The sequence below is a fragment of the Elephas maximus genome, chromosome 14 (genome assembly GCF_024166365.1).
Source record: "Elephas maximus indicus isolate mEleMax1 chromosome 14, mEleMax1 primary haplotype, whole genome shotgun sequence".
Lineage (NCBI taxonomy): Eukaryota > Metazoa > Chordata > Mammalia > Proboscidea > Elephantidae > Elephas > Elephas maximus.
The window spans coordinates 30161558-30184672 of NC_064832.1; the positions used below are offsets into that span (position 1 = coordinate 30161558).

The 23115-nt window shown below is 42.2% G+C and overlaps 1 protein-coding gene across 3 annotated transcripts in view; it reads right to left on the reverse strand.

The window, feature by feature from the left end:
• CYSLTR2 (cysteinyl leukotriene receptor 2) overlaps positions 1 to 23115 on the reverse strand; it is a 215424-nt gene that overhangs the window by 29118 nt on the left and 163191 nt on the right. For 2 of the 3 annotated variants that reach the window (XM_049852984.1, XM_049852982.1), the window contains exon 3: positions 14579 to 14666. The gene's annotated coding sequence lies outside the window, so the exon portion shown is untranslated. Of the gene's footprint in view, positions 1 to 14578; positions 14667 to 14773; positions 14851 to 23115 lie in introns of those variants that run through there. The other variant, XM_049852983.1, reaches the window with a different exon arrangement.

The following is a 23115-nucleotide window of genomic DNA, read 5'->3' on the forward strand; positions in this document are numbered from 1 at the left end:
ACATTCAGCTGCTAACCAGAAGGTTGAAGGTTTGAGTCCACCCAGAGGCACCTCGGAAGAAAGAGACCTGGCAATCTACTTCTGAAAAATCAGCCATTGGAGACCCTAGGGAGCACAGATCTACTCTGACACCCATGGGGTCGCCATGAGTTGGAATTGACTAAAATGCAACTGGCGGTAGTAAGGAGGCAACACAGGTGAAAGCATCAAACACAGGTAAGTGCATGGAACGCAGGTGACAGCATCAAACACAGGTGAGAGTATCAAACACAGCTTGACATGCGTATGCGGTCAGTGATTATCCTTCTTGTTGCCACTCTATCTGTTGCTAAGGGAAGAAATGTCTAAGAATTTTTTAGTGTCCTAAGTTAATCTGGCGGCACAGTGGTTAAAAGCTCAGCTGCTAACCAAAAGATTGGCAGTTCAAATCCACTAGCTGTTCCTTGGATTGCTATGAGTCGGAATCCACTCGATGGCAATGGGTTTGGTTTTGTTTTACATTAACGTATAGGATAGTAAGAAAGAAACAGATGAGGAGAGATGTTTTAACACGTCTGGAAAAATGGACAACCAGTGGAGTTGCCCAGGAAAGTACTGTAGGCAGCTGCGGTGGCATGAGGGCACAAACATGGGCTCCCCAAACTGTCCTGCTGCCCAGTGGCTCCTCCACGGCAGACGTGGTCTCATTACCCAAAGCTCTCCATCAGCCTCCCTCCCCATCACACGGCTCAGCTCAAGATGCCTGCACCTCGGCCATGCTAGTTCAAGCTGCCACGTCTCATCCGAACAACAGAAATAGCCTCCCAAATAGCGCTCCTCCTCCACTCTTGCTGTTCTAGTCCGCTCTCCACACAGTGGCCAGAGTGATTGTTCTGGAATGCGTATCTGGCCACACCACTCTTCTGCTTAAAACCCATCATCATCTCAGAAGGGAGTGCAAACTCCAGCCTCTTCCAGTATGGCTCTTGTATCCAAGGTCTTCCCTCTCCCCTGCTCCCAAGTGGAATCCGCTTCAGCCTTGCGGAATTTATTTCAGTGCCTGAACACATCAGGTCTCTCGTCTCCTCACTCAATGCTCCAGCTCATCACCTGGCTAGCTCTTCCCAGTGTTAGATTTCTTTCTAGACATTACTTCCTCCAGAAAAAGCCGCAGACCCCTCCAGGTCTAGGCTGGCTGCTGCACCAAGTGCTCCTTCAGCCCCACGAGCTTATTGTTTTAGCACTTACCCCCTGGGGCAGAACTGGCCCTTGTCTCTCCCCACCCACCGGAAGGGGTCTGACTTGTCTACTGCTGTAGCCCCAGGCCCTAGCACAGCTGTGGCACATCAAGGTGCTCAAATAAATGATCAATCAGTGAGAAAATGAAGCTATTATCCAACCCCCTTGTTTTATGCCAAGGTCCCAGGGGCAGATTAACGAATACGCAAGGCACTTATCTGCTTACAGTGAATGAGGTACACACAGGATTAATTGTGTTTACTTACTAATCTGCAGTGACTCGATTTCACATGGGTTTTACCACATCTTTGAAACAGGTGAAATTGGTCACTACGGGTTAGTAAGTAAGCACAAGTAAGCCTGTGCATACCTTGCTTATTGGGTAATCTGTTCCTGCCTGGGTGACACAAATGGTTTGTGCTCAACTACTACCTAAAGGTTGGCAGTTTGAACCCACCCAGAGGGACCTCAGAAGAAAGGCCCGGTGATCTATTTCAGTGAAGAAAAAAACCCTGCAGAGCAATTCTACTCTCTAACACGTGAGGTCACCATGAGTCAGAATCAACTCAACAACAGGCTTGGGGCCTTTTATGGATCATTTTATGTCTCACAATAAATATGTTCTGAGGGAAAAAAAAAAATTCCCAGTGGTCTTTTACAGCAAAGTGACATTAGTACATTTTTCCTTGTAAACTTCAAAAAAGTCTGACATTCAAATCTGGGATCTGAGGAGAAGCATACAGGTCAACGGTGTGAGGGTGGGGACCTAACTACAAAAAGGGCCCAAATGGTGCTCTGCTGTACACATTGTAGCAAGTGACCCTATTTATATCTCTGAGGCTAGCAAATTGCCTGTCTCTGCACCAACACTTTCCCAGCAGGGATGCCTGCCTGTTACAACTAACAAAGTGAGTCTCCTTCAAATCTCTCAGAAAATTTACAAGAGAACAGAGTCATTGTTGAGCTGACCTTCCCTGTGTTGATTATTGTCCTTCCCTTCACCTAAAGTAGTTCTTATCTACTAACTAATCAGTAAATAACCCTCTCCCTCCCTCCCTCCCCCCTCTCATAACCACAAAAGAGTGTGTTCTTCTCAGTTTATACTATTTCTCAAGAACTTATAATAGTGGTCTTATACAGTATTTGTCCTTTTGCATCTGACTAATTTCACTCAGCATAATGCCTTCCAGGTTCCTCCATGTTATGAAATGTTTCACAGATTCGTCACTGTTCTTTATCGATGGGTAGTATTCCACTGTGTGAATGTACCATAATTTATTTAACCATTCATCTATTGATGGACACCTTGGTTGCTTCCAGCTTTTTTTCTATTGTAAACAGTGCTGCAATAAACATGGGTGTGCATATATCTGTTCGTGTAAAGGCTCTTATTTCTCTTGGGTATATTACGAGGAGTGGGATTTCTGGGTTGTATGGTAGTTCTATTTCTAACTTTTTAAGAAAACACCAGATAGATTTCCAAAGTGGTTGTACCATTTTACATTCCCACCAGCAGAGTATAAGAGTTCCAATCTCTCCGCAGCCCCTCCAACATTTATTATTTTGTGTTTTTTGAATTAATGCCAGCCTTGTTGGAGTGAGATGGAATCTCATCGTAGCTTAAATTTGCATTTCTCTAATGGCTAATGATTGAGAGCACTTTCTCATGTGTCTGTTAGCTGCCTGAATATCTTCTTTAGTGAAGCGCGTGTTCATATCCTTTGCCCACTTTTTGATTGGGTTGTTTGTCTTTTTGTGGTTGAGTTTTAACAGAATCATATAGATTTTAGAGATCAGGCGCTGGTCAGAGATGTCATAGCTGAAAATTTTTTCCGAATCTGTAGGTGGTCTTTTTACCCTTTGGGTGAAGTCTTTAGATGAGCATAGGTGTTTGGTTTTTAGGAGCTCCCAGTTATCTGGTTTCTGTTCATCATTTTTAGTAATGTTTTGTATTCTGTTTATGCCTTGTATTAGGGCTCCTAACATTGTCCCTATTTTTTCTTCCATGATCTTTATCGTTTTAGTCTTTATGTTTAGGTCTTTGATCCACTTGGAGTTAGTTATTGTGCATGGTGTGAGGTATGGGTCCTGTTTCATTTTTTTGCAAATGGATATCCAGTTATGCCAGCACCATTTGTTAAAAAGAATATCTTCTCCCCAGTTAACTGACACTGGGCCTTTGTCAAATATCAGCTGCTCATATGTGGATGGATTTATATCTGGGTTCTCAATTCTGTTCCATTGGTCTATGTGCCTGTTGTTGTACCAGTACCAGGTTGTTTTGACTACTGTGGCTGTATAATATGTTCTAAAATCAGGTAGAGTGAGGCCTCCCACTTTCTTCTTCTTTTTCAGTAATGCTTTACTTATCCAGGGCTCCTTTCCCTTCCATATGAAGTTGGTGATTTGTTTCTCCATCACATTAAAAAATGTCATTGGAATTTGGATTGGAAGTGCATTGTATGTATAGATGGCTTTTGGTAGAATAGACATTTTTACTAGGTTAAGTCTTCCTATCCATGAGCAAGGTATGTTTTTCCACTTATGTAGGTCTGTTTTAGTTTCTTGCACTAGTACTTTGTAGTTTTCTTTGTATAGGTCTTTTACATCTTTGATAAGATTTATTCCTAAGTATTTTATTTTCTTGGGGGCTACTGTGAATGGTATTGATTTGGTGATTTACTCTTCGATGTTCTTTTTGTTGATGTAGAGGAATCCAAGTGATTTTTGTATGTTTATCTTGTAACCTGAGACTCTGCCGAACTCTTCTATTAGTTTCAGTAGTGTTCTGGAGGATTCCTTAGGGTTTTCTGTGTATAAGATCATGTCATCTACAAATAGAGGGAATTTTAATTCTTCCTTGCCAATCCGGATGCTCTTTATTTCTTTGTCTAGCCTAATTGCTCTGGCTAGGACCTCTAGCACAATGTTGAATAAGAGCGGTGATAAAGGGCATCCGTGTCAGGTTCCCGTTCTCAAGGGGAATGCTTTCAGGCTCTCTCCATTTAGAATGATGTTGGCTGCTGGCTTTGTATAAAAAAAAAAAAAAAAATTGTAGATGCCCTTTATTATGTTGAGGAATTTTCCTTCAATTCCTATTTTGCTGAGAGTTTTTATCGTGAATGGGTGTTGGACTTTGTCAAATGCCTTTTCTGCATCAATTGATAAGATCATGTGGTTTTTGTCTTTTGTTTTATTTATATGGTGGATTACATTAATGGTTTTTCTAATACTGGACCATAAACTAAACCATACCTGGTATAAATCCCACTTGGTCGTGGTGGATTATTTTTTTTTGATATGTTGTTGAATTCTATTGGCTACAATTTTGTTGAGGATTTTTGCATCTATGTTCATGAGGGATATAGGTCTGTAATTTTCTTTTTGTGTATGTCTTTACCTGGTTTTGGTATCAGGGATATGGTGGCTTCATAGAATGAGTTAGGTAGTATTCCATCATTTTCTATGCTTTGAAATACCTTTAGCAGTAGTGGTGTTAACTCTTCTCTGAAAGTTTGGTAGAACTCTGCAGTGAAGCTGTCCGGGCCAGGGCTTTTTTTCGTTGGGAGTTTTTTCATTACCTTATCAATCTCTTTTTTTGTTATGGGTCTATTTAGTTGTTCTACTTCTGATTGTGTTAGTTTAGGTAGGTAGTGTTTTTCTAGGAATCCTTCCATTTCTTCTAGGTTTGCAAATTTGTTAGAGTACAATTTTTCGTAATAATCTGATATTATTCTTTTAATTTCAGTTGGGTCTGTTGTGATGTGGCCCATCTCGTTTCTTATTTGGGGTATTTATTTCCTTTCCTGTATTTCTTTAGTCAGTCTGGCCAGTGGTTTATCAATTTTGTTAATTTTTTCAAAGAACCAGCTTTTGACACTGTTAATTCTTTCAATTGTTTTTCTGTTCTCTATTTCATTTAGTTCAGCTCTAATTTTTATTATTTGTTTTCTTCTGGTGCCTGATGGATTCTTTTGTTGCTCACTTTCTATTTGTTCAAGTTGTAGGGACAGTTCTCTGGTTTTGGCTCTTTCTTCTTCTTGTATGCATGCATTTATGGATATAAATTGGCCTCTGAGCACTGCTTTTGCTGTGTCCCAGAGGTTTTGATAGGAAGTGTTTTCATTCTCGTTGCATTCTATGAATTTCTTTATTCCCTCCTTTATGTCTTCTATAACCCATTCTTTTTTGAGCAGAGTATTGTTCATTTTCCAAGTATTTGATTTCTTTTCTCTGAGTTTTCTGTTATTGATTTCCACTTTTATGGCCTTGTGGTCTGAGAAGATGGTTTGTAATATTTCGATGTTTTGGATTCTGCAAAGGTTTGTTTTATGACCTAATATGTGATCTATTCTACAGAATGTTCCATGTGCACTAGAAAAAAAAGTATATTTTGCAGCTGTTGGGTGGAGTGTTCTATATAGGTCTATGAGGTCAAGTTGGTTGATTGTAGCAATTAGGTCTTCCGTATCTCTATTGAGCTTCTTTCTGGAAGTCCTGTCCTTCTCCGAAAGTGGTATGTTGAAGTCTCCTACTATAATTGTGGAGGTGTCTATGTCACTTTTCAGTTCTGTTAAAGTTTGTTTTATGTATCTTGCAGCCCTGTCATTGGGTGCATAAATATTTAATATGGTTATATCTTCCTGGTCAATTGTCCCTTTAATCATTATGTAGTGTCCTTCTTTATCCTTTGTGGTGGATTTAACTTTGAAGTCTGTTTTGTCAGAAATTAATATTGCTACCTACTCCTGCGCTTTTTTGATTGTCGTTTGCTTGATATATTTTTTTCCATCCTTTGAGTTTTAGTTTGTTTGTGTCCCTAAGGTGTGTCTCTTGTAGGCAGCATATAGATGGATCGTGTTTCTTTATCCAGTCTGAGACTCTCTGTCTCTTTATTGGTGCATTTAGTCCATTTACATTCAGTGTAATTATAGATAAGAATGTGTTTAGTGCTGTCATTTTGATGCCTTTTTGTGTGTGTTGTTGACAATTTCATTTTTCCACTTACTTTTTTGTGCTGAGATGTTTTTCTTTGTAAATTGTGTGTTGCTCATTTTCATAGTAGTCAAATTTATGTTTGCTGAGTCATTATGTTTTTCTTGGTTTTTATTTTGAGTTATGGAATTGTTAGACCTCTTTGTGGTTACTTAATATTTGCCCCTATTTTTCTAAGTAAAAACCTAATTTGTATCGTCCTATATCGCCTTGTTTTCCTCTCCATATGGCAGTTCTATGCCTCCTGTATTTAGTCCCTCTTTTTGATTATTGTGATCTTTTACATAATGACTTCAATGATTCCCTGTTTTGAGCATTTTTTTCTTTTTAAAATTAATCTTAATCTGTTTTTGTGATTTCCTTATTTGAGTTGATATCAGGATGTTCTGTTCTGTGACCTTGTATTGTGTTGTTATCTGATGTTATTGATTTTCTGACCAAACAATTTCCTTTAGTATTTCTTGTAGCTTTGGTTTGGTTTTTACAAATTCTCTAAGCTTATGTTTATCTGTAAATGTTTTAATTTCACCTTTATATTTGAGAGAGTTTTGCTGGATAAATGATCCTTGGCTGGCAGTTTTTCTCCTTCAGTGCTCTATATATGTCATCCCATTGCCTTCTTGACTGCATGGTTTCTGCTGAGTAGTCTGAACTTATTCTTATTGATTCTCCTTTGTAGGAGACCTTTCTTTTATCCCTGGCTGCTTTTAAAATTTTCTCTTTATCTTTGGTTTTGGCAAGTTTGATGATAATATGTCTTGGTGATTTTCTTTTTGGATCAGTCTTATATGGGGTTCGATGAGCATCTTGGATAGATATCCTTTTGTCTTTCGTGATGTCAGGGAAGTTTTCTGCCAACAGATCTTCAACTATTCTCTCTGTATTTTCTGTTATCCCTCCTTGTTCTGGAACTCCAATCACACGCAAGTTATTCTTCTTGATAGAGTCCCACATGATTCTTAGGGTTTCTTCATTTTTTTAAATTCTTTTATCTGATTTTTCTTCAGCTATATTGGTGTCAATTGCTTTATCCTCCAACTCCCCTACTCTGCATTCCAATTCCTCGAATCTGCTCCTCTGACTTCCTATCGAGTTGTCTAATTCTGTAATTTTACTGTTAATCTTTTGGATTTCGGAATGCTGCCTCTCTATGGATTCTTGCAGCTCATTAATTTTTCCACTATGTTCTTGAATAATCTTTTTGATTTCTTCAACTGCTTTATCAGTGTGTTCCTTGGCTTTTTCTGTAGATTGCCTTATTTCATTTCTGAGGTCATCCCTGATGTCTTGAAGCATTCTGTATATTCGTTTTTTATATTCTGTATCTGGCAACTCCAGGATTGTATCTTCATTTGGGAAAGATTTTGATTCTTTAATTTGGGGATTTGTAGAAGCAATCATGGTCTGCTTCTTTATGTGTTTTGATATTGACTGCTGTCTCTGAGTCATCTATAAGATATTATAATGATTTATTTTATATTTGCTCACTGAGTCTTATCTTGTTTTGTTTTCTTTCAATGTATGTAGATGGGCTACTAGATTGTACTGTCTTGATTGTTGCAGGCTTTGAATCACTTATGTCCTCTTACCAGCTGGTTTGGGCTGTTACCAGAAATATAAGCCTAAGAGTCCATTCATTATTCTTGAGTAGAATCTGATTTTGGGTCACCAAGTGTGTGGGGTAGACTGTCACCTATTCGCTTAGAGAAGTAGTGGTGATAGTTATGTGCACCAGATTCTAGTAGGTCACATTCCGGGGGGGCAGGATGCTGACAGGCTTCCGCCAAGTGCCAGTGAGGTAGGTGTGTCTCTATTCCTAAAGCACTTTGGTGGGTGGGCTCTGTAGCTGTACTTTAGGCACCCAATGCATGTACCTCTACAGACTGGTAGATGTCACTATCCTCAGACCCCTATGGCAGGAGGTTAGGTGGTTTGGGTGGAGCTTCAGCCCTCAGTTCCCTGTTGTGGGTCAGTGAGGGCTCTGTTGAATAGGTAGAGATATCAGACCTGGACAACTTGTCTTTCCAGTAATCCGCTAAAACAATTACAGTCAGATACCTATCAGAATTGCCTTTGCATTATAATAGCCACCTTGTTCCCTGTAGGGATGAAAGCCCAAGACTGCTGGAGCTGGTTCTGTATTTTTAATCCAATTTTGGGAAGTCAGGGAAGGATTCTTGGTCCCCGGGGTTTTTTGTAGCTGCTTCTCTCAAGCCAGGAGAATGGATTAGGAAAGGACAAAACAAAGAAAAAAAAAAAACTGCAGAGCACTTCACTCTCTGGCCTAGGAAATTCCAATGTTAATGAAGCCACCTGGGAAGGGGAGGGGAGGGGTCAGATAGATAGGAGAGAGTAGCACCCCGGAATATAGACGAAGTTACTTATCTTGCTTGGGATGACTGTTTTATCTGAGATTCCCAGGGGAGCATCGACTGTGTGGGCTGGCTGGGTTGAGATTGCCCCCGAGGGTCAGGCCGGCATCCTGTGCTTGCGCTGTCTCAGAAGCCGTGGTTAGTTCCTCTGCTCCCAGTCCAAAGCCCGGCGCCAAGGTTCCCCGGCTGGGACGCTGCACTCCCAGCTCCAAAACCAGTCGCTGCCTCCCAGTGACTTCTCCTCCTGTCAGCCGCGTCGCTGCGCTCTCTGCGTGCACTGGCTAGGCTTCCCCCGAGGTCACTTCTGGGGGCTAGAGCTGCGTCCCGTGTTTGCGCTGTCTCAGGATGCCGTGCTCAACTCCCCTGCGCCCAGTCCAAAGCCCGGCGCCAAGGCTTTCTGACTGGGATGCTGGCTCCAGGCTCCGAAAACAGTCGCTGCTTCCCCGTGGTTGTTCATTCCATCGTGCGCCCCATCAGTGTGCAGCCTGCTTGCGCTGGCTGAATCTCTATGGAGGTTACCCCAGGGGGTTAGGGGTTAGGGCTGTGTCCCGTGTCTGCCCCACCTCAGCAAGCCGCAATCAGCCCCGCCACTCGGCACCAGGGTACCGCGGGGGCTCAAGGCTGTGGGGTGGGTTGCGGGTTCCAGAAGCGGTGGCTGGTTCAGGACGCAGCTTTTCGCTCACCTGTCACTCAGGTCAACTTTTTAGATCTGTGTTTGATGGTCAGGGTTCGTCGATTGTCATGTATGTGATCGATTCACTTGTTTTTCCGAGGCTTTGTCGCAAGAGGGATCCGAGGTAGCGTCTGCCTAGTCAGGCATCTTGGCCCCCCACTTCGTACCATGAGGTTTTAATGGTGGGCTGGATTCTTTCAAATTCTCCCAGCTTAATTAGCTTTTAAACTTTCAGGGCAAATAGGCTCTACTTTGGGGCTCCTTCACCCTTCTCCCTTTCCCTCTCCTCTCTTTCCCTTCTCTCCACTACATCTCCTTCCCACCTCCACCCTCCCCATCTTTGAAATCTCTCCCCTGAAGACTTTGTACTAAAGATGAAAAAGGTTTCTGTGTATGACCCAGCTCTCCCCAAGGATCCTTCCAACTTTGGCATTCTTTGAGTCAAACTCACTGCTCAGGCTCCTGTTACTGGGCCTTCATGGAATAACCAGACTTCTTTGCAAAGGAGCCAGACCATACTGCCGCCCAGCCAGTCTTGTGCCATCAATCCAATATGAAAGGTCTTCCTTTAATTATAGAGTCCCCGCTAAACAAAAGATCGGTGGTTGGAGTCTACCCAGAAGTGGCTCTGAAGAAAGGCCTGGTGATCTGCTTCTGTGAAAAATCAGCCATTGAAAACCTTATGGAGCATAGTTCTACTCTAACACACGTGGGGTCACCAGGAGTCAGAACCGACTTAACGGCAACTGGTTTTGGTTTCCTTTAAATATTGTCAAAGATTTACATCACTTTCCCCATAGATCAATTAATATACATAAGTTAACAGGCTGAATAGGCACAAATGTAAGCTGTACCTCAAATCCCCATTCATTGATAGATTATTAAGGACTCCCACTTCGTTTTCATGGAATTCTTGTACTGGGTCTTATGCAAGGACTCCATCCTCAGGGACTCTTGGTCCAGTATAGGGGTGAGACTGAAACATAGTGATTTCAATACAAAGAGGACGGTGGTCAGTGCCCTGAGAAAAGCACTGACCAAGTACTACAGGATTTCTGATATCGATTTGATAAGGCTCAGAGCAAAGTTGAGCAACCCAGGCTTGCCTTTCTCTGCAATATCCAGCTTGGCTGCTGTGTGAACCAAAGCTCACTGTGGTCACCAGGAATCAGAATCAACTCGACAGCAACCGGGTTATTGCACAGCCCCTTGTTAGGCTTTTATCTTACAGGCTTAGCCTTGGAGGACAGGAGAGCAAGACAAACTAGACAAGTAGGAGGAGTCACTGAGCCTGGAGTACACATGAGATACTAAAAATGGCCACAGTGATCCTCACACATAAAAATGAATATATTGCAAAAACGTATCATCTTTGCACTAAAATGGGAGTTGCTTAGGCACCATGGGATGAGCAGGCAGAATGGGATCATGAATGAAGACAGGTGTTTTGAGTCAGAGAAGACCCAGGTTCAAGTCTTAGCTCTGTTGGTTGCTCTTATTACTTCACCATGCTCTGAGCTTCAGAGCCCTCATCTGCCAAGGGAGTATAATACAACACCCTCCAGTAGGACTGAAGTGAGAATCGATGAAGACAATGGATGTAAAGTGATGAACTTGATGCTAATTCAGTAAATGCTAGCTAGCAACCATAAGATTTGTGGCAATAATGTACAAAACTCATACAGAATTAAATAGTAGGCTTCTTTCTGGGCAAGTGAAAGGAGTTGGGACAATTTCATCTGGAGAAGAGCCAACCAGAAAGACAAGAGCAATTGTATTTAATTTGCTTTACATTTCTGTTACACAAGTAACACATGTTTGTGGTAAAAAGAAAATGATGGAAGCTGAAATACATATCTAAATTTTTGTATATGCTTCCTTTAATCTTTCTTCAAATATATATATAAACATCATAACAAAATGGGTGCATATTCTGATGTTGCTGTACTCTGCTTTTTTCTTATCACTGTGTCGTGATCATCTTTCTGTGCTAATTTATAACCACCAATGTCATCATTTAAATGGCTAAAGAGCCACCAGAGTTTCCATTCAATTGTATAGACATAAACTTTCTTAACCAATTTGTGTGTGGGTTTTCTTTGTTTCTCTTTTTTGTTGTTGTTTTTATTTGTTATTATTATTTTTCTTTCCGATGTCTTACAATAACCATTACTCAAGTTATAAGGAAGAGGCCATGTGCTCTGGGCTCAACCCAGCTGACCCAGTTTTGGTCCTACCTCAGAAAGATCCTACCTTCTCTGAGCCTCACCTTTTCCATTTTTTAAGATAAGAATTAAACCCTCCAGCTCTCAAAGCTACTATGTGGATCAAATGAACTGATAAATTCAACGTGTCCTGTAAATGGTAAAGTACTGCATCAGTGTTTATGTTCGTGGAGGGAGGTGCTCACCAGGTGTCCTCCACTGAGTCAGAACCAGAAGACATTTGGTTAACATGCTCTTGAAGAGAGAGTTTGAATCAGAAGAAGTGCAACCCTACTATAGGCTGGAAGGCAGCAGCACCCCAAAGAGGGGCGAGGCAGAGAAAATAAAATTTTTTGGCTGAAATTTTTCAACCATAAGTCTTACTTGAACAGCTGCTGTTATGGATTGAATTGTATCCCCCCCAAATACATGTTGGAATTCTGGTTGCCATTAGTCTGAATCAACTAGATGGCAACAGGTTTGGTTTAACCTGTGGATGTAATCCTATTTGGGAGTAGGGTTTTCTTTGTTATATTAATGAAGCCATATCAGTGCAGGATATGTCCTAAACCCAATCACTTCTGAGTTGTAAGGAGCAGTACAGACCCAGAGTCAAGCAAGCACAAATGAGGGAAGATGGACGCCACGTGGAGTTCTCCAAGGAACCGAAGAATGCTGGTGCTACGGAAGCTGAGACAAGGATCGTTTCCCAGAGCCAGCAGTCGGAGCCCTGAACTAAGAAAAAATGTCTGTTCTTTAAAGCCACCCATGTGTGGTATGTGTGTCACAGCCCGGTAGGTAACCAAGACAACTGCCTTTGGTCTGTTCTTGATTCCTGAATGGAGAAACCAGAGCACAGCTCCAGTATAAGCTCTGTCTGTTTCCTTATGGGGACATGGGGTTGAGAGGAGGTAGACACTATGTCTGTGGTGTTCCTGGAAAGCCAGGGAAAGCTACCTCATGCTTCCAAACCCAGCCCCATCTGTCTTTGCCATACATGTGGTGTGGTTCTGACTGGGCAGTGCCCACCTTGTGTTTGATCCTTGAAAACCTTAAAGAAGTCTGTCTACCTTGGCAGAATACCTGCAGATGCTGGGCTTAATTTTGATACATTTAGAGCATTCTGGAGTCTCTTGCCCTCTCTAACTTCTAACCACCAAAGCACTGGAAGCAAATCCATTTCTTTAAATCACTGTTGTGTGCCATTGAGTCAATTTCGACTCATACAGACCTGATAAGACTGAGTAGAGCTGCCCCATAGGGTTCCGAAGTCTGTAATCTTTACAGAAACAGACTGCCACATCTTTCTCCTTCGGAGTAACTAGTGGCTTCAAACTACTGACTTTTCGGTTAGCAATGGAGCACTTTAACCACTGTGCTATCAGAGCTTCTTCTTTAAAGTATTAGTAAATTGAAGCTCCCAAGAAGAGTCTCACTAAGATGTGGTTGAAGTGGATGATAGAAATGTCTAGAAGTCTTAAGGTTCCCACAAATTTTATATTACTTATATAGTATTGAAGGGGAGGTTTGGGTGGCTTGCCTAAAACTGTACCTATCTTTCCCTTAATGTATTACCCTCAAGTGTGTGTCAGAGACAGGAAAATATTTTGAACGACATAATCTAACTGACCTCTAATCCAGTGCCTCCAAGTCAATTTCAACTCATGGTGACCTCATGTGTGCGGAATAGAGCTGCATTCCATAGGGTTTTGAAGGTTGTGACGTTTCAGAAGCAGATTGCCTGGCCTTTCTTCTGAGGCACTTCTGGGTGGGCCCAAACCACTAAACTTTCCGTCAGTAGTTGAGTGCTTAACCATTTGTGCCACCCAGGGACTCCTTCAAATGAGCCGGGTCAGCTGTGATTACACTGGCCATCCGTTACAACCACCAGCGAAGCTTTTGAAAACACATACAGATGCCCAGCTCATGCCCAAATTAAGTTTCAGTTATTCTAGGGGTATTTTTCTAATCTCCTCAGAATAAGGTGATTGTGACTGAACATGCAGCTGGAACTGAGAACCATTAAGGGAGGTCCCGAAAGGGGCAGTGAACAGGTAAACACAGGCTTGCCTCCTACACTCGTTCTTACACTCTCATTGTGCCCATGAGTGAAACTACTAAAATCTGCTTTCTCAGATTTAACCTCCCCCCGAAAAGACAAGACCTTGAATGGAAAAAAGTATACGTTTTTTTTTTTTTTTTTTTTTTTTAATTACTGGTCCTGGAGAGAGCTGGAAAAAAATGTAGAGCAAAATTCTAAATCAAAAAAGACTAGGCTTATTGGTCTGACAGGGACTGGAGAAACTCAGAGTATGGCCCTCAGACACCCTTTTAACTCAATACTGAAGTCACTCCTGAGGTTCACCCTTCAGCCAAAGATCAGACAGTCCCATAAAAGAAAAGAAGACTAAATGGGCACACCAGCCGAGGGGCAAGGATGAGAAGGCAGGAGGAGAAGGAAACCTGGTAATGGGGAACCTGAGGTGGAGAAGTGACGGTGTTGGCATGTCGCGGGTCTGGCAACCAGTATCACAAAACAATAGCATGTTAATTGTTTAATGAGAAACTAATTTGCTCTGTAAACCTTCATCTAAAGTACAATTATAATATTCAGTTAAACACAAAAAAAGAAAAAAATTACAGAGCCTATGAAAAGTAGGAAAGATTCTATATGACCAAAAAGAGAGGAATGGTTGGGTAACATACAGTAAATTTCCTCAAGGCAATGTTATGCAGCAATTTAAAATTGTGCTTATGAAGAATATTTATAGCAATGTGGAAAACACATATGCTCTAATAGAAAAAAAAGAATATAAATTAGTACATTTTGTATGAGCGAACACAACTATGAAAATCAAACTAAAATTATACACACAGACCAAAAAAGAGGAAGGAAATATTCCAAAAATGCCAGTAGAGGCTTTCTCGCCAATGGTTTTTGCTTCCTTCTACTTTTTTGTACTTTCTCAATGTTTTCTGAATTACCATGCATATGGAAAAGATGAATTTATAGTAGGGCTAAATCATCTTATTTTTCAAAAGTTATTGCTCTTACTATGAGAAAAGCAAGGCACAATTCTTGGTGCTGAACTAACAAAGCAAAATTAAAGGCCCACCTGAGGGTTTTTTCTTCTCAGTTGCTTTGGCTTCCGTCTCCTCCAGCTCGCCTGCCTTCTTCTTTTAAATGAGTAATTCAGCAGGCTCCTTTAAAAGAAAAGTGAAGCAGCTAATTATATTTGATCAACAGTGTCAGCCAATGGCAAGGAAATCAGGAACTTTGGTCATTGGGCGGCTGGCTCTGCAGGACTTACTGTAGGTCTGGGTGCCTGTGTCCCCCTGCAGGAAGAAAGGGCAAGTTTTCCAGTTAGGAACCACCTCTGAAAGGAAGAGACCTGCCTCGCTTATGACTGTTTTTATCAGTGCTTTGGCCAACAGATCACGAGGATGTGATGAACTAAAGTCAGAGTTTAAGTGGCAGTTAGTTCTCCTAAATGACTTCTGTTTCCCTAACAACAGTAGTATTAGCACTGCCTTACGTGGACAGCACTTATTAGCATTTTCAGAGCAGCTACGGCTGTTAACCAAGAGGTTTGCAGTTCAAATCCGCCAGGTGCTCTTTGGAAAATCCAGGGGGCAGTTCTACTCTGTCCTATTGGGTCACTATGAGTCGGAATCGACTCGATGGCAGTGGGTTTGATTTTGGTTTCCATCACCCACTGGAAAAATGAGAAGAAACCTTCAGGAGGGCATTTAATCTTTGCTTTTTTTTTTTTTTTTTGTATATATATATATATAGATAGATAGATATAGATCTGCCCGCCCGCCTGCCTGCCTGCCTATCTATCTATCTGTCTAAAGAGTTATCTCAAGGAAAAGGCTTACATGGTTGTGGAGGCTCGCAAGTCCCAAATCTGTGGGTCAGGCATCAGCTTCGAAATTTCTCCTGACTCACGTGGTTGCAGGGGCTGATGAATCCCAAATCAGCAAGTCAGATGACAGACTGCTGTCCTATGGGGCTGCAGAGGCTGATGAATCCCTAAATTGGGAGTCAGGCTGTTGGCTCACAGAGCTGTGGAAGCTGGTGAATCACAGAATCAGCAGGTCAGATGGCAGGCTGCCGGCTCAAGTCCCAAGAACTGGAGGTCAGATAATGATGAACTGGATGCAAGAGAGAGCTTTGCCAAAGCATCCATATGTATTAGTCATGCCCTCAAGGAAACTCCCCTTACCTGAGATACTTGAGTAAGGTGGTGACTTGAGTAAGAGTGCGACTCAAGATACACCCATTAATCTTGCCTCCTTAACGTATAGAGGTTTAGGATTTACGACATATAAAATGGAGGATAATTACACAATACCACAAAATGGAGGACAATTAGATCACAAAATGGAGGGCAATCACCCAAGACTGAGAATCATGGCTTAGCCAAGTTGACACATAATGTTGACCATCACAGACACCGATGGCCTCCTCATTGCTCATTTAAAAGATTTCTTCTTGGTTCTCATCTTCTTTGCATGGTTAACCATTGTCACTTTCTTGAAACTTTCTCCTCTCTGTTTCCCTGGCTTTCCTCCATTGCTTCATGTCTGTCTCCCTTCCTGATGCCTCTTCTTCCACCTCCTTACTAATTCTGAACTTTCCCCAAACATCTGTCTTCTACCCTCTTCCATTCCTCCTCTCTTGCTTTTGTCTACCTTATCCACACCCAAATGGTTTGCACTCTGCACTCAGCTACTAACTGAAAGGTTGGTGTTTGGAACCCACCCAGCAGCACCTCAGAAGAAAGGCCTGGTGATCTGCCTCCATAAAGATTAAAGCAAGAAAGCCCTATGGAGCAGTCCCACTCAGTAACACAGAGACTTGCCAGGAGTGGGAATTGTTTGATGACAATGGGTCTGCACACCCACAACTAAATTTAACATGGCTGAAACAGAGCTCTTCCCTTCCCATCCAAGCCTACACTTGCCCACCTACCCCATCTAAGCACATGGCGCCATGACGATTCAGCCAATTAACCCCACCACAAGCATCGAAGTCATCCTTAACTACTCCCTTCCTCTCACAACCATGTCCAAACCAACAAACTCCACTTGTTCTACCTGCAAAATAGGCCCCAGATACAACCAATTCTTACCCGCCTCCCCAATGCCAGTCAAAAAATTTCTTAGAATGCTACAGTAATATCCTAATTGTCTTTCAGTTTCTACTCTTGCTGATCTACTGTCACGTGTTTAAAGAGAATCAGATCACGTCATTTTCCTGTGATGACTTCCCATCATCCTCAGAATAAAAATTCTCATCATGGTCTACAGTGGCCTGGCCTGGTCCATACAGCTTCACCTCCCACTCCTCTCTGGGCACACAGGCTTCCCCACTACTATTCCTGATCCCTCTGCCAGAATGCCCTTGTTCCCTCACTCCTTCACTTTGTTCAGCCTCTGCTTAAACGCCACCACCTCAGAGATAACTTCCCTGGCCTCAGTTTCTAAAAGAGCTCCCACCACACACACACACACACACACACACTCACACACACATGCACACACTCATGTACACACACTCACACACATACACCCTCACACACACTCGTACACACATACATACATACACACACACACACTCCCTCCCCACCTATCACCATCACTACTTCTTATAATATTACAGTAAAACCCATGAAAGCTGGAACCTGTGTAAGGCAGAAAACATCAAAAAGCAAAACTCAAATATTTTCCACTAATACAGAGTGATAGAAAAGTGGTGAGACTGCACCTTGTAAAAGGCAGAAAACTCGTGAGACCTGGAAAAACAAGGCAGTCTCATCAAGTTCCGGTTCTCACAGGTTTCATAGTATTTGTTTGTAAATTGTTATGCTTCAGTACTATGTGTCTGTTTGGAGTTCTCAAACTCCTTAGAGTTCAGGCTGGAATGCTGCATACCAGAAGCACGAACTTTGGCCTCTGGAAAAATCTGCAGATGGCCCTCATTCTCTTCCCACCCCTGACTCCCTCTGCACTATGAGGAGCCCCAAGCTTAGACATGTGAACACTCCACTCCTCATGCCCATGTCCCCACCTGCAAATAGCTACCCTTGGCCACCCTAGGACCTAAACGAGCTGCCATGGAGTCGATTCCACTGCATGGTGACTCCATGTGTATCAGAGTAGAAGTGTGCTCCACATGGGTCTCATGGCTACTTTTTTGGAAGTAGATCACCAGGCATTTCTTCCAAGATGCCTCTGGGTGGACTTGAATCTCCAGCCCTTTGGTTAGCAACTGAGCAAGTTAACCATTTGTACCCCTCAAGGACTCCTCCTAGGGCCTAGGACCACACAGATTGTATGCTCTGACTCACCTGGGCGTGAGTCCACATAGCCCTTAGAGACACTGAAGCAGGGAATTCTGAGATATGCAAGTACTCCCCAAGGACTCTCCTCCCCCGTGGAGCAGGACAGGGTTGGAGGAGGACCATGCCCAGGACATACCCCCCCATGGCTGTCTAAGAGTGGTTCTGTCTTTGTGGTCTGGCCCAGCCTCCCTTTCAGCCACATCTCCTGCTAGTTGCCCTCTTCCTTCCTCCCTACATTCCAGTCAAACTGAATTAGTCATCCACCTTCAAAAATAAAAAAGCACTATTTTGGGCCCGGAGGAGAGCACAAAATGATAACCAATAAGGAGTATACTTGCATGGGGTAGAAGTTAGCAAAGGATCCCTTAAAAATAAATGAGGAAGGTTTTGTTTGTTTTGCTTATTCATAGTTTGTTTTCTGGAACTGGAACAGACCTTAGAAATTATCTAGTCAGATCCTTTCATGATACATATGAGGAAACGGACACTCAGACCTGATGAGCAACTCAGTCATGGACACACAGCTTGTCTGAGTCTCCTCACGCCCAGAACCCAGGGCTGAAAAAACAAAAAACAGTTGCCATAGAGTCGATTCTGACTCACGGTGGCCCATGTGTGTCAGATTAGAACTGCATTCCATAGGGTTTTCAATGGCTGATTTTTCCCAAGTAGATCACCAGCCCTATCTTCTGAGGCACCTCTGGGTGGGTTCAAACTGCCAATCTTTCAGAAAGTAATTGAGTCCTTAACCCCTTAACTGTTCGTGCTACCTAAGGGACTCCCAGAACCCAGCACAGGGTCCTGAGACCCTTGCTAATAGCCCCACCCCACTCTCAGTGTCCTCTCCTGGCCCAAAGGCCATAGAAAGACAGCACCGGCTCCAGTGACACCCACGTCCAATGTCTCCTCCAACCCTGGAAACCACTGATTCTACAGCCCCTGCTCCATTCCCTCCCCACTCTGAACCTGGCCTGGAGCCAAGAGCCAAGCATGTGAATCCTTCCTTACCCATCTGTAGCTCCCACAAAAGCTCCAAATCTTGAAACTTGGAAGCAATGAAAAGTAGTTCTTCCTCACAAGCTCTGGGCTACCGCTTACTGTGAAATGAAGAGAAAGAAGGCTCCTGGAACCACTGTAGCCACATCCCATCATTTGCTGGGTGTGACCATGGCCAGCACAGTGCAGTGACCTCACCTCCACATCACAGGACTTGAAATAAGTAGGCAGTTCTCTGGGGCTTCTTATTTGTGGAGCTATCGAAATGGGGCTAGGGCTCTGCTGACGAAGTTCTTCCCAGGCCTAGGACTCTAATTCTTATATTGATTAGCCCAAATGGAAATTCACAGTATACAAATATTAGGATATTACCATTTTGACAGAGTCTCTGGGGTGTGCAAATGGTTAATATGCTTGGCTGCTAAACAAATGTTTGGAAGTTCAACTCCACCCAGTGGCACCTCAGAAGAAAGTCCTGGCAATCTGATTCCAAAAAAATCAGCCATTGAAAATCCTATGAAACACAGGTCTACTCTAACACACACAAGGCTGCCATGAGCCAGAATTGACTTAATGGCAATTGGTTTCTGATACCATTCTCACTTTTTAGGGGAAAAAGAGCTTGAAAGTACATTTAAGTCTACAAATGATCAAGCACTATAGGTTTTCATGCCCCTCAAAGTCCAATAAATTGACTAATGGCCATCTCATGACAATAAGCAAAGTGAAAAAAATTCAATCCCACACTCCCAGAGCTAATGCTTGCATATTGTGTTTTCAAGGGGAAGAAACATGGCATGTTTCAAGAATGTTAGAAAGATAATGATTAAAAAAAAAAAAAAAAAAAACCTTTTTTTCTACCTCTGAATCTAAACCTCAGGGAAAGGAGAAATCTCTTCAAGGCTTTCTTTTATTTTCAGAGCAGCCTGGGATTTCTAGGCCCTCCACAGACAGTAACTTCCCTGAGAAGTAGCCATTAGAAACTCTTTGTTTGTACAACTCAGCCATGTGATATAAAGAGATGAAATCTCATTTTAATCAGATTTGCTAGGATGGAGGAATGAAGTTGCATGTGTAAAAGAGATAGGGAAGAGGTTGATGACTTTACAAAGGAGATAATCCTGAGGGACCAGAGAAATGAATCAACACATTATCTAATTTTTTGCTGCTGATGACTTTGAGAAAAACAAATAACGGCAGCGTGAGGTCACCATGAGTTGAAGTTGACTCAATAGCAACTGGTTTTATTCTTTTGGTCTGGTATCCTTGTAAGAGGGAGGGGAGGGGATTTTGACAGATCCGTGCAGAGAAGGCCATGTGAAGACAAAGCCAGAGACCGCTGTGATGCTGCCACAGCCAAGGAACACCTGGAGTCACCAGAAGCTAGAAGAGCCAAGGAAGGATTCTTTTCTAGAGCCTTCTTTTTTTTTTTTTTTCAGTGAGACCTTGGCCCTGCCGACACCTTGATTTTAGACTTCTGGCTCTAGAACTCTGAAATAATAAATTTCTGTTGTTTCAAGGTACCAGGTTTATAGTCATTTGTTACAACAGGCCTAGGAAACAAAGACACCTACCTTATCCAACCATAAGGACCTAAAATTGAGGGAGAAAGCAATCAGTTGTCAGGACTTGTCCAAATAGGATTAGCTAATTCATAATGAGCTTGTGTCCTTTTACTTTAATTTGTTTAGATTTTCAGTCTCTCATATTTAGTTAACCCTTCAAAAATAATGTAGCTTCCCAAGCAATGACAGCTTTCTGGAGAGGTACTGAGACTGGAGTGAGTTTTGAAGGGCACCCCAGTCCAACCAGAGTTGAGAGGGGGGCCTGGTGGAGAACTATAGTGTAAGTCAGCCACAGGACCCACACACACACTACTTAGCTCTTTGCAAAGTGCTTTTTAGATGCATTGAACAAATTGGTGGTAAGTTGCCAAGTTACAAATTGAAACAGGAAATCTCTTGCTGATCATTTCATGACAATGAATCGTGTAAAACAGAAAAGCTTCAAACTAGAGGCATTCCTGTAAGACGTAAGAATGATGGCACCAACATGCATTCCTAGGAAACAAAAGGTCAGTATGTAAACCATTTGGAAGAAGGTATCAAGATGTAAGCAATTAGTTCCCAGAAGAAAAAAAGTGTGTTCATGACTACAATCATGTATAACTGAACCAGCCAGTGCCACTCATCTAGGTGTTAAGAATTCCTTCCTAGACTAGTGGCTGACCTTTAGACTAGTGTGGCTGACATTTACATTTCAAAGAATTTCAAGCTGAACCTGATCTTATCTACAATCAATCATTAACTCCCTACATTTTCTTTGTTCTCTATGTATATAGACCCCTCTCTCCACTTAAATGATGGAATGTTTTGTATTTTTACTTAGCACCATCCAGTTCAAGCTGCATTGTTCCTCAATAAAACACCTTTTCTGTCACTCCTAACAGTGCATGAGATTTTTTTCCTTGACATTTCTGGTGTCAGAAGTGGGATTTTGAAGGTGCATTATCTTTTACAATCCCTAGGGCATCAAGGTCACAGACGCAGTACCTGCTGAGCCGCTTTGGGCTATCTGCTTCCATGAATTCTCAGGAATCATTTAAGGTAATAAAAAACCTCTTGAATCTGAGCCCTGGTCCCTTGCGTTGATAACTCTTTGAGTTTTACTGTGGATTTGTTTTGGTTTTTGCATGTAAAAAATTGTTTATTGTAACTATCATTTTAAAATTGGGAATTCCATGTCTAAAGGAAAGACGGAGCCACCTTCTTGGACTCCTGCTCACCACATGAACAAGCATTATGTTCCCTTATTGTGCATGTTCTTGTCTGTCTGGCATAACCTCACTCAAAACAGTTTGGAAAATCTGGCTACTTTGGGGTTCTTTTGGTCTCTCCAAGTTAACTTCTCTGTGCAGTAAGTTAGAGAACCAAGGCTCCTGGATTAAAGAGTCCTGGTGGGATGCCTATCTTCACTGGCATAGCGAGGTCTCTAAAAGACATCAAGGCAGTAAAATTGCTTCCCTGCAGGACATTGTTTCTAAATTAACTAAGCAGAATAAAGAATTACAATGTCAAATTTCAGTTCCAACCCCTTCTGCTTCCCTGCCGGCTACTACCACTTTATACCCTTCTTTGTCTTGCTACTCCTCTGATAACACTTTATCTGAACTTCCCATTCTCCCTAAAAAACCAGCAAATAAACCCTTGCCTGAAATACACTTTAAAATTCACCTCAGTGGTGAAGTTGAAGATTCCACTCTTATCACTTTTACCTTGTGGACGTGCTCAAAATTACATAGCATTGTGAAAGATTTTCATAAACTCCATAAAGACCCCTACAAATTTTCTGAAGAATTTAAAATACTTGTTGAAGCCTACTAGCCTGGGTTCCCCGATTTATACCAGTGCCTGTTCACCTAATTACTGGCCCAGGGGAAGCCCAGTTATTGCTAGATCAGGCAGAATGGAAAGGCCCCAAGGACAGTTTAGCCTTAAATATTGATAAAATGGCCACCAAGCTGTTGGAAGACTCTTGGGTCATAAGCAAAAAATTATCTTAGTCATCTAGTGCTGCTGTATTAGAAATACCACAAGTGGATGGCTTTAACAGAGAGAAATTTATTTCTTCACCGTGAAATAGGCTAAAAGTCCAAATTCAGGGTGTCAGCTCCAGGGGAAGGCGTTCTTTCTCTGCTGGCCTTCTCATCAGTCTTCCCCTGGACTAGGAGCTTCTCTACAAAGGGACCCCAGGTACAAAGGATGCACTCTGGTCCCTGCACTGTTTTCTTGGAGGTATAAGTTCCCCAACTCTCTGCTTGCTTCCCTTTCCTTTTATCTCTTGTAAGATAAAAGGTGGTGGAGGCCACACCACTGGGAAACTCCTTTTACATTAGATCAGGGATGTGACTCTAGTAAGGGTGTTACAATTTCACCCTAACTCTCTTTAACATAAAATTACAGCCACAAAATGGAGGACAACCACACACATTGGCCTAAGCTGACACATATTTTTGGGGAACACAATTCAATCCATGACACTACCCCAAAGGCCTTCCCTCCACTAATTGATTGGACTAAAATTCACTCTTGTAAACAAAGTAAAGATGAAATTGTTTGTGATTATCAGACTTGGCTGCTCCAAAAGTTTTCTGAATATTCTGGGCTTTCTTTGACCACACCTGATGCTTCTGGAGCTTTCAATGCTGTTTTCATATCTGGTCTTAAACTTGAGATCTCAGCTTTAGTTAAGCAATATTGATTAGACTGCGAGACATCTCCTGTTGTTGAGGTAACCAATTTAGCTTA